This window comes from Ceratotherium simum, chromosome 33 (assembly GCF_057802395.1).
Source record: "Ceratotherium simum simum isolate JZ-2026a chromosome 33, ASM5780239v1, whole genome shotgun sequence".
Taxonomy (NCBI): Eukaryota; Metazoa; Chordata; class Mammalia; order Perissodactyla; family Rhinocerotidae; genus Ceratotherium; species Ceratotherium simum.
Genome location: NC_141932.1, coordinates 5630484 through 5640538, shown reverse-complemented (window position 1 = coordinate 5640538; position 10055 = coordinate 5630484). Strand labels below are relative to the sequence as shown.

The following is a 10055-nucleotide window of genomic DNA, read 5'->3' as shown; positions in this document are numbered from 1 at the left end:
AGGGAATATTTCATGTTATAAACTGGATAATAACTATGACTTACAAAATGCAGCAAGATCTGTTAAAGTCCTTACACGATTGTGGAGGTTAGGAAAACTAAATGTGATACTGTAGACATGAGGCGTGTTCAGTGATGCAGCTCAAGTCAGACACTTAGCACCTGCCATCCTCAGGGTGAGAAAATCTGGTCACCTTCTTGTGTGATAGGCAGCTTATGGACTGTACAAACTGTGGTGTGGGGACCCTGCCCACCACATCCTGTGAATCTGTCAGCTTTGCACAGCTGCTGCCTCTTGTCTGACAGAAGCAGCACCATGTCCCCCAAATTCCTCAGCCTTCTGGGTCTTGGTAAGTCCTGGAAGGGAAGGGAGGAGAGGGTCATGGTGGAAATCTGGGCTTCTTCATGGTACATGACCAGGTTTGGAGGATGGGGGCATGATGAAGCCTGGGATTCACTGGGGAAGAGTCATCTCTGATGCGTTTTCTTCCAGGATTGTGTCTGAGCCAGAGGATCTGGGCACACGAGGGTGAGTCCTCCCCATTCCCTCATTACTGTGTGGACCAAACACAATGTGTTTTATCCAGAGCTGGGGTGGGGCGCAGAGGAGTTGGGGCTGATGGGGATGGCACTGGGGGACCTGTGCTGAGACTTCTGGAAATACAAGGAGAGCAGCATGCCCTGTGGATCCCATGTTCTTATTTTGTCCTGGATACTCTACCTACACTCTCCCCAGAGGCTAACCAAGCTCTGTATTCACCTGAAGGAGGATGTGAATTTCTGAAACTGGATCAAGGCAGATGTGTGTCACCATCTACTCCCCTTTTCTAATGAGAGGGGGACAAAATACTGCACCCACAGAACCCTCCTAGGACCAGGACCCCACACGCCTTCTCCACCTGTTCTTGAATAATTAGGATCTGCAGGACCTCCTACTGACCTCCCTCAGGGCAAGGGACTAGTCAGCATTCAGGGCCACCTGGACCTCGGGGCATACTCAGATGTAGGAGAGCTTAACAAAAGATCAGGGTTCAGATTTCACCTCATTTTCATCAAATAGAACTTGGTCCTCTCTCTGTGTATAATTGTCGGTATTTAAAATTGTGTTTTAAGAGAACTTCATTCAAGATTTTATCAGCACTCTTGCACAAGCAACAAAATCAAGAATAAACAAGTGGATATACACTGGAATATTATTCAGCCATAAAAAGAAAGAAATTCTGCCATTTATGACAACATGGATAGACTGTGAGGGCGTTATGCTAAGTGAGATAAGTTAGACAGAGAAAGACGAATACTGCATGATCTCAATTACATGGAATCTAAAAAAATTAAACAAACAAACTCATAGAAAAAGAGATTAAATTTGTCTTAACCAGAGGCGAAAGGTCAAGTGAAGGAGAATTGGATGAAGGGGTCCAAAATGCACAAACCTCTAGTTATAAGATAATTAAGTACTGGAGTTGGAATGTACAACGTGAGGACTATAGTTAGTACTGCTGTTTGTGTATCTGGAAGTTGTTAAGAGAATAGATCCTAAGGGATCATCACAGGAGGAAAAAACCTTTTTTTTCTCTTTTTTTGTATTTATATGAGATAATGAATGTTAACTAAAAATATCGTGCTGATCATTTCACAAGATATGTTAGTAAAGTCAGTATGCTGTACACCATAAATTTATACAGTGCTGAGTGTCAATTATATCTCTAAACTCGATGGATAGGTAGGTAGGTAGGTAGATAGATAGATAGACAGACAGACAGACAGATATAGGCAGTCTGATTAAAGAGTGAATAAGTAAATACATATATACATAAATGTAAATTGTAGCACTACCACATTCTGAATGAGTTGATGATTGTTAGCAGACTACTTCCTCTCTTGTTCGTGTATATATATACATCACAGTCCTCAAACAGGAGCTCTGATGAGGCCCATTCTTGTCTGAATCCTGAACAGTCTCCACAGTCTGAAGTGGAGAGAGACACCCAGCACCAAAAGGTGCTCCGAAGAGACAGAGATGACTCAAATGATTCACCCCAAGGTGACAGAGAGAGAGGTCCTGCTTCTCACAGAAACCAGCATGTCAGTCAGGGGACTGTTTGTGAAAAGACCCACATTCCAGGGCCAAGAGGGAGAGCTGTACTTTCCTGGGGGAGCAGAAGCGTATTGTACCAAACTCCCCAGGCCCCTCCATCCCCACCACCCCTGGGTTCACCATGTCTCTGAGGGCACCATTGACGTCTCCAGTCAACCAAGGCAGGGAGGGAAGGTCGCCCCCCCTTCCTTGTCTCTTACATCTCTCGGCCAATCACCCAATAAAAAACATTCAGCCTCCAGAATCCCCCTGACCCCTGCTGTCCTCCCCATCCACAGAGTCCAGCCGACAGCCCACATCTAGACACATCTGGCCTGAGTGGTCGCATCCACCACTTTCCTGGTTTCTGATCCCCAGGTCCACCCTCCCTTCTCCAGTTCACCCTCCATATATCAGTCTTTCTAACATGCATTTCAGAATCTGTCCTTTCCCTGCCCCAAATCCTTCCATGGTTCTCAACATCTTCAGGGTGATCCCTAAACTCTTCTCTCTGAACTCAATGCTGTTCACGATCTGTCCAGATGTGACCCTTCACCCTCAACTCTCAGTTCTCCTTCCCTCCAAACCAGACAGTGCAGTCTCACCACACATACACACGTACATACACACACACTCAGACAATGGGCCATTTAACACTTCCGAGCTTTCCTCATCAGCTCTCCTGCAGAGCTTGGACCCAACAAATTCCTTCCCAACTCCCAGCCCAAAATAGACACAAAGGCAAACTCTGTATCATTTCTATTCTCTGTTATCGTGTTTTTGTCTCACTAAGGGGCATGTGAGTTTAATATGAGAAATCCACATAAATTATTTTCAATACTGGTTGACATATCCTTATGGGAATAATTGGAGTTCAACTATTGTTCTTTCCTTCCTTCCTTCGTTGCTTGCTTCTTTCCTTCCTTCCTTCCTTCCTTCCTCTTTCCTTCCTCCCTCCCTCCCTCCCTTCCTTCTATCTCTCTGTCTCTCATTCTCTCTCTCTCTCCCTGCCTTTCCGTCTCCCTCCTTTCCTTCATTTCTTTCTCTCTCTCTCTCCTTCTTTCTTCCTTTTCATTTGCTACATAAAAGGAAATGTGACCTTTAGAAAAATTTTTCTTCATAACTATCTTTGCTGATATATTCTATGTCTCTTAAAAATAAAATCCAATGTCCTCGCGTGGTGGACAGCATCCTGCATGACCAGCCACCACTTTCCCCTCTCTCCCTCCCTTTCCGATATTCTCTAGCATGTCCTTTCATCTCTAGAGGGTTCTCATAGGTGTCCCATCCCATAGGTCTCCCCCTCCTCAAACAGCTATTCTCTCTTTCATAGACTAGTCATGGTCTCCAGTTATTCTCATATTTCTCCTTTGTAAATAAATTAAGGGCAACACTAGCCTTTGAACGCCTATATTCTGTTAATCTGGGTTCTCAAAATACGTGAATGCATTTACCTGGATCACTAACATATTTCTGGTGTCTGGCACCAATACCTCGTACATAGAATGTGCTCAATAATATTTGTTTTATTGACTGACCAAAGACAGAGGGTAAATTCCACTTGTTGAGGCGCTGAGGAAATAAGTGGTGTGTCCTATTTAAAGCCAGCCTGTCAGAGACCAGCTCAGGACGAGAACCTGGGTCCCCACCATCCCTGAGCGGGACTCAGGCCAGGCAGAAAGAGTCTTGGGGACGAGGTGGGACCTCAGGTCTGGGCTGAGATGTCTCCAGAGATCCTGGAGTCCTCCTGAGCCCTGCCCTGGAGAAAAGCAGAGCCAGGCCCAGGAAGGGGTTGTCCATTCCTGTTGGTCCACAGCTGTGGGAACCCGAATGGGTGGCAGCAGCCCATGACGTACCACACCCTGTGCTTCTCTCTGTCCCTTGGGCCCCATGGTCTCCTCCATCGGCACAGCGGGAGTGCTCAGAGCAGGCACCATGACTTCCATCCTCTCTGCTCTTCTCTGCCTCAGTCAGTCGTGGAGAGTGGGAAGGGGGGCAGCAGCAGGGGATGAGGAGGCTCCACACCCCCTCATTCATGAGGAACCTCAGGGCTCAGGCAGCTCGAGTGGACTGAGGCCCTGATGGGAAGAGAATCAGCTCAGACATCCGGGTGCAGAACTCTCACAGGGACTCTCTTCCAGGGCTGAGTCGGGGCCCAAGAACCCGAGTGCAGGCAGGTGAGTTTTCCCCAGGCTGCCATGTCCCCACCTCTTACTTCAGCCTCTGAGCACTCAGGAATGAGCCCAGTGATTCTGGGATGATGGTGATAAAATCAAGAGAGGCTGTGGGCTGAGCTGGGAGAATGAGGAATATGGAAAGATTTGGACTCCAGGCTCTGTATTCCTTCCAGGGACTCTCCCCAAACCCACCATCTGGGCTGAGCCAGGCTCTGTGATCCCCTAGAGGAGGCCTGTGATCGTCTGGTGTCAGGGGACCCTGGAGGCCCAGGAGTACCATCTGGATAAAGAGGAAAGCCCAAAGCCGTGGAGCAGACAGAACCCACTGAAGCCAGAGGACAAAGCCAAGTTCTACATCCCACACATGGCAGAGCAATATGCAGGGAGATTTCACGGTTACTATCTTAGCCACGTTGGCTGGCCAGAGCTTAGTGACACCCTGGAGCTGGTGGTGACAGGTGAGAGGACACTCAGGGGTCCCAGCTTCAGGCTCTGCCCTCAGGAAGGGGGTCTGCTCTCAGGGGTGTCTCCCCTCTCACAGCCCAGCCGTGGGGGATATGAGGGAGATGTAAGCCCCATTTAACAAGCTGCCTCCTCCTCTACTTGCATTCTACAGCAAACCCACAGTTTCAGCCCTGACGAGCCCTGTGGTGACCTCAGGAGTGACCATGACCCTCCAGTGTGGATCACAGCAGAGATTTTGCAGGTTCATTCTGACTGTAGCAGGCGAAGACTTTCACTCCTGGACACTGGACTCACAGAGACACCCCAATGGGCAGTCTCAGGCCCTGTTCCCTGTGACCCTCGTGACCGCCCCACCACAGGTGAATGTTCAGATGCTATGGCTTTTACAGGTACACCTCCCAGGTGTGGTCAGACCCCAGTGACCCCATGGAGCTCCTGGTTCCAGGTGAGGAAGTCCCATCCTGGCCCCATCCATGTTTTCATGTACAAGACAGATTATTGGGGTCTTTGTCCCAGGGGAGATGCATGTGACAGGGTGGGGTGAGGGGATCATGGGGCTCCTGGGCCAGAGACACAGAGGGTGAGAGCCAGTGAGAACTGGGGTCCAGGATGGGGAAGGGGGTTCATGGGGGGAATCAGCCCATGCAATCCAGAGGTCATCCCTCTCCCAGATGTGTTTGGGGAGCTCTCCATCTTGACCCAGCAGGGCCCTGTTGTGGCCTCTGGACAGAGCCTGACCCTCCAGTATCATTTCTGTTGTCTACTACAGGTTCACTCTGTCCAAGGAGGGGGTATGTGACCTCCCTCATCCCTTTGGTCTGCAGCCCCAGGCTGAGCTCTCTCGTGCCGACTTCCCCCTGTGCCCTGCAAACGGGTCCCACTGGGTCCAGTACAGATGCTATGATGGACACAACCTCTTCTCCTAGTGGTCAGCCCCCAGTGAACCCTGGGCATCCTGGTGGCAGGTGAGGAGCCAGTGGATTCAGTTGGGGACCCAGAATCAGTGCAGGCCCTGCCTGGGAGCCACAGGTATTAATGCCAGTATGAGGGATGTGGGGTCTCCAGAGAGGTAGAGAGAAAAAGAGAGACAGGGCAGAGGAGGGGAGAGGGAGAGACTCAGAGAAAACAAGACAGACAGAGATGAGGGTCCTCAGGGAGAGGCCTGGGGACTCTCAGCTCAGAACAAGCCTCTCACCACCCCCCTCCTCTCTCTAGGACAGCTCCCTGACACACCCTCCTTCTCAGTGCAGCCGGGCCCCATGGTGGCCTCAGGAGAGAACGTGACCCTGCTGTGTCAGTCATGGGGTCCGAGGGACACTTTCCTTCTGTCCAAGGAGTGGCAGCTGATCCCCACCCCTGCGTCTTAGATCAAACTACTGCGCTCAGCAGAACTAGGTCCAAGTCTCCATGAGTCCTGTGACCTCAGCCCACTGGGGACCTACAAGTGTTACAGATCATAGAGCAGTACCCCCTACCTGTTGTCACACCCCCGAGACTCCCTGGAGCTCGTGCTCTCAGGTGAGGGGCTGTGACCCTGTCCTTTCTGAGTCAGTCAGCTCAGATTTCTGTCCTCAGGAAATCAGAGACTCTAATAAATGAGGGGGCACAGAGGGAGGCTCCACAGATAAGGGTCTAGTTCATGAGAGGGTGGAAAGAGCCAGGGTCCTCCCGCCCCTGGCGCACCCCTTCCCTGAAGTCTCAGCAGAGATACAGAGTAGGGAGAGCTGAGTGAGACATGGGTGAACCCAGCAGGAAGGTGACTAGACTGAGGGTAGAAGACAGGCCCCACTGCTCACCTCCTGAGGCCTCCATCTCAGAATCTGAGCCTCTGGTGTCCCAGCCCCCACTGGACACTCTCCTATGGAGGGAAGCACACCCCCCCACAGGTACCACTCTGCGCAGCCCTCCTCTGCTCTCCTGGAGGCCTCCAGCCACTCAGTGCACACCTGACACTGAGGAGGGACCGTGCACGGCTCACTGGGGTCATGTAGGGGATCACTGCACAGCACGTCTGTGTGCAGCTCACATCTACTCTGCATTTTCTATGCACACTTCTCTATTATTTCTCTTTTTTTGAGAATTTTTTAAGCAGTATTTAAATCTATAAACTTACAAATTTAATTTATGTAATACAGATTTCTGATTCAAATATATATAATTCTACATTATTATTGGGATTAGATTAAATTCATGCAGACATTATAGAGAATAACTTTTTTATTAATATCAAGTCTCCTTATAACACAAATTTTCAAATGAGGTTTATTACTAAACTTCAGAAGCATTTTCAGTTTTATTCACAAAATGGTGTCACTCCATAGCCTATTTTAAGAAGTAAGGTGTTTGGTTCCTTTATATTTTCTAAATAACAGTTAAGAACACACGAGAAAGCCCCTGGTTTCGGCGTATTAACTTTATGTCCTATTCACTCCCTACAGATTCTCTCCCTTTCAATTGTTTTTCAATTGATCTCTTCTGATAGACTGATAAGAACAGTAATTTCCACAGGTAAAAGGAAATTTAACTTCTTTATTCCAAATTGCATACCAATTTTTCTCTCTCTGAATACCATATGATGATGACGACAGTATAAAGTGTCCTTGATCTTCACCTCAAGAAAACAGCTTAATTTATACCCAACATTATTTTGAGGCTAATCTACTTAAAATTTGTATTTCACATCTATAGCACTATGGACCTGTCCATTTCAATTCATTTTCCTGATTCATTAGGGTTTTATTAGGAATAATTTCTTCTCCTGGAAGTTATACATCAGCTGCACAATTATCTTTTCTCTTTAATTTATAACCATGTCAGACACATTACAAAGGCGTCTTAGTTTCAAACATTTGGATATTAACCCAACTGAATAGCCTTTATTATTCATTCACATTTTCTGAATTTTATGTTAATATTTAGTTATAATTTTTGCATGGACCTTTATAATTAGGGTTGGTCTATGACGTGTTTCTTTTCTTTCTTTCTTTTTTTCTACTATCTTGGTTTTCATATCAAAACTGGGTTGAGATTAACATGATTTTCTCTTTTTGTTCTCACTCAGTATTATACTTCCACTGATATTCTATGTTCCTTGAGATTTGCAAACCAGAACCGTGGACTTGCTTGGTTCTGGATTTTTTATAAAGAAGGGGTAAAGGTTCTCTTTAAGATAAAAATCAAATGATTAGCCACCTCTACTTGATAATTTATCAGGCTTTCTAGAGTTTGTCCAAAAGAAGAGAGATGATAATGGAGCCCCCTCTTCTGGGCACCATCCCTGACCTGTCTCCAATTTACCAAGGCCCCCGAGTCTCAGCTCCTCCTTATCCTCTGCCCCTCTGTACATCCCTCAGACAAGACTTTGTTCCTTATTGAAGAGCAGACTGAGAGCTTACTTCTCCCTGTCTCTCTCTCTCTGTCTCTCTCTCTGTCTCTCTCTCTCTCTCTCTCTATATATATATATACACACACACACAATTGTGTATATATGTAATTACACATATATCTATCATATAAAATATACAGTTATATATATTTATACACACACATCTATGAATATATACCAATATTCGTCCATGTACCCATACCTTTCATTGGGTATGTTTTCACACCTTTGTTATTAGTCTTTCCACCTTGATTCACACTCCAAGCAAGGAATAACAGTGTTTTTATAACACAATAACTGAACATCACCTTTAGAAAATACTTGTTTGCATGTCTATGTGTATATGTCTGTCCATCTATCTACCATTGGAGGTATTACTAACTACCTGAAGACTGAAGTAATGGAAGAAGAAACGGATGAAAAAGTCCAGGTGGTGATTACAATGCAGAAGGGAGGGAACTGGGTGAACTGGAGTGAAGGGGACCCAGCCTCAGATTCTCAATCCTTTGTGCTCCTGACATTCAGGAGCCCCTGACACCAACCCATCATCCATGGAACCTGGGTCCTCAGCTGTTGAATAAGTGGAAACTCTCAGCTGTACAGAATAAGCTTATGGGACTGTATCCCAGACTAAACAGTGTAACATACAAGGGCTCAACTATTTCTGTACTGGGACAACTTTTTCTCCCCAATCCTGAACTCTTGGGGCACATCCAAATTCTGTTCCACTGAGACTCAGAAGCAGATTCTGAATTCAAAGAAAACAGGGATCCTGAAAGAATCCAGTGAGGAGACCAGAAGGAACCCTGCTACAGCAGAGAAAGGGTTAATGAAGGAACTATTTATAAATTATGTCATGAGGAATGCAGGCATATAAAACACAGAGCCCAGAGGAAAGGCTGGAGTAGGATCTCTTCAATTCCTCACCATCTTCTCTGGTTTTTTTCCTGAGGAACAGCTGATATCATCAACCCATCACAAAACAAGTCAGACCCCAAGAGTGGTGAGCAGGAGAAATTCTTCTTATGGGGATGAGCTCAGAGGGTCATGTCCTGTCAAAGGGAGGCAGGTGCCCTGGGTAGACATGCAGTGATCCTGGGGTGACTTAGGTCTGCACTGACCTCATGAACTCTTTGTCCACAATTTCTAGCCTCACACCCCCAAGACTACGCAGTGGAGAATTTCATCCGAATGGGAATGGCTGTCTTGATCCTGGTGGTCCTCGGGGTGCTGCTGATACAGGCTCTACACAGCAAGAGGAAGACCCAAGATGCAGCCAGGAGGAAAACACAAGAGGGAACACTGCACCGTTCAGAGTGGTGGAGGCTTGGAACAAATCTGATGATCCCAGGAGGTTGAAAGAAAGTCTAGACCATAAGTCTGGGGATCTGCCTGCTGAGAATGTCGAGGGGAGTAGACCTTGCTTATGCAGGAAAATGTCTGGAGTGTTCCCTGAATATGATCTCAAACCATTAAAGATGTTTCTCTCCCTGCCATTGTTGACTTTCTTTGACTGGCTCCCCCTTTTTTCTCACCCCTATGACATGAGGGTACATCCCACATGGCTGATTTGGGTCCACATGTAAAACCTGATGTTGTCATCCACCTTTATGTTATATAATTTCCTTTATTTCTAATAACCACATAACCAGATGTACATTGTTGAGTCTCCATCGCTTCAGTTCACAGGATTTAAGTTGGTTTCAATAGCTGAATAAATGGGAAAAAATGAGATTCTAGTCCGGGAAAGATAAATCCAAAATGATGCCTACCACCCTCTCTGGACCCCGTAATCCTTTCTCTCTTCCTCAGATGCCACCTGTGTTGTTTCCCCAAAAATGGCATCACTTGGAATCAACACACAGGTATTTGAAGGGACAGCCTAGTGGTGTGCTGCCTCTGAAAAAACTTTTTAAAAAATCCCTGATTCGTTGCATTCTCCAGTTTCTGTC

The 10055-nt window shown here is 46.7% G+C and overlaps 1 pseudogene; it reads left to right on the top strand.

Annotated features, from left to right (window-relative positions):
• The first annotated feature begins 4011 nt into the window (after nucleotides 1–4011).
• Nucleotides 4012–9462, top strand: LOC106803285 (leukocyte immunoglobulin-like receptor subfamily A member 6; annotated as a pseudogene).
• Nucleotides 9463–10055: the final 593 nt, after the last annotated feature.